We start from the raw sequence: 1,399 nt of genomic DNA, 5'->3' as shown, positions 1-1,399 counted from the left end.
GTTGGTGTCAAGGGCTCAGGCTCTGAAGTGCCGGGCGAGCTGCTAACCCATTTTACAGAGGACGGAGCTCGTCAAAGGACGCCCCGTCTCTTGGCGAGAGCCGGCAGCCGCCGTCCTCCCCGGAGTAATGAACGGCCGGTGGGAGATTCGCACCGCGATCCTGGAGGTGACGACGTCGTCCGCCTTACCGGGCGCCGTGCCCTCGGCCCGGGTGTGTTCTTCCCGCTCCGCGGGGGTCGCACGGTTCCCGCCCCCCGTTCCCGCCGTGGCGCGCGCTGCGGGAGTCGGGGTGCTGCGGCCGGGGACGCGGCTGGTCGGGGGCAGTGCGGGCGGCGCCGGTCCTTGTCGCGGCCTGGAGGTCGGCGCGCAGGCGGCTCAGGCCCGGGACCCCGCGCGCGTGTGACGCTGAGCGGTGCGCAAGGCGCCCGAGCCGAGCGCGGGGTCTGCCGGCGGCGAGCGGGGTGGCCGGCGACGTGGGACGCCCCCCTCCCCTGCTGGTGTCATGGAGGATAAGCTCCGGATCCCATCAGGGGTCGGGGCTCGGGTAGCAGACACCCAGGGGGCCCGGCACCCACGCTTCCTTCGGGGGCGCGGCTTGGGACAAAAGCGGGACCTTGCAGAGGTGGCGCGTCAGCGGGAGCGGGCTGGCGGGAAGGGTTCTGCTGGGGGCGGCGGGAGCCAGTGCCTTCTTAGCGCAGTAGGCAGCGCGTCAGTCTCATAATCTGAAGGTCCTGAGTTCGAGCCTCAGAGAAGGCACGAGACTTTTGTCGCGGAGGCACACCTGGTCTGGGGCAGAAGTGTGTCGGCGGGTCCGAGGGGACGATGGCCCGCGGATCTAGTTCCCCAAAGGGACAGCTGCGCAGCCCCGGGGCCAGCTCCCAGGGTCCTCCCCGAGCTTTCAAGGTTTTCCTGGGGGAGCAGCGAGCCACAGCAGTTTTCAGCGCTGAGGTCGCCGTGCACACTGGCATTGACTGCCTCTCCGCTGCCCTACAAACCCACCACAGCCTTCCTCCCTTAAAAGAGCATCAGTGTATGACCTTACAGACCCGGAGGTCAGAAGGCGGGCATGGGCCCTCTGGGGCTCAAACCGAGAGGTGACAGAGCTGCTTGCCTTCCAAAGGCCCCCGGGGGGGGGGGCTTCCTTCTTGCCTTTTCCAGGAGCCTTTAGAGGCTGCCCATGGTCCTTGGCTCCTGACAGGACCCTGTCGCTCTCACCTCTGCTCCTGTTGTCACATCTTCTCTGACGGGGACCCTCCTCCCACCTTCTTCCAGGGACCCTGTGATTACTCTGAGCCCACCTGGGGAAGCCGGGACACTCTTCCCGCCTCCGGGGTCTTGCCTCAGCCACATCCTCAAGCTCCCCTTTGCCGTGCCAGACAGCTACTCCCAGGCTGTGGTG

General features: G+C 67.6%; 1 non-coding gene across 1 annotated transcript; it reads left to right on the top strand.

The window, feature by feature from the left end:
• Window positions 1-683: 683 nt before the first annotated feature.
• On the top strand, window positions 684-756 carry TRNAM-CAU (transfer RNA methionine (anticodon CAU)). Its single transcript has one exon. It is a non-coding gene; the product is annotated as a tRNA-Met (tRNA).
• Window positions 757-1,399: the final 643 nt, after the last annotated feature.

Source organism: Mustela nigripes, unplaced genomic scaffold, assembly GCF_022355385.1.
Source record: "Mustela nigripes isolate SB6536 unplaced genomic scaffold, MUSNIG.SB6536 HiC_scaffold_13462, whole genome shotgun sequence".
Taxonomy (NCBI): domain Eukaryota; kingdom Metazoa; phylum Chordata; class Mammalia; order Carnivora; family Mustelidae; genus Mustela; species Mustela nigripes.
The sequence above is the reverse complement of the archived record's forward strand: the minus strand, read 5'-3'. Positions and strand labels throughout refer to the sequence as shown.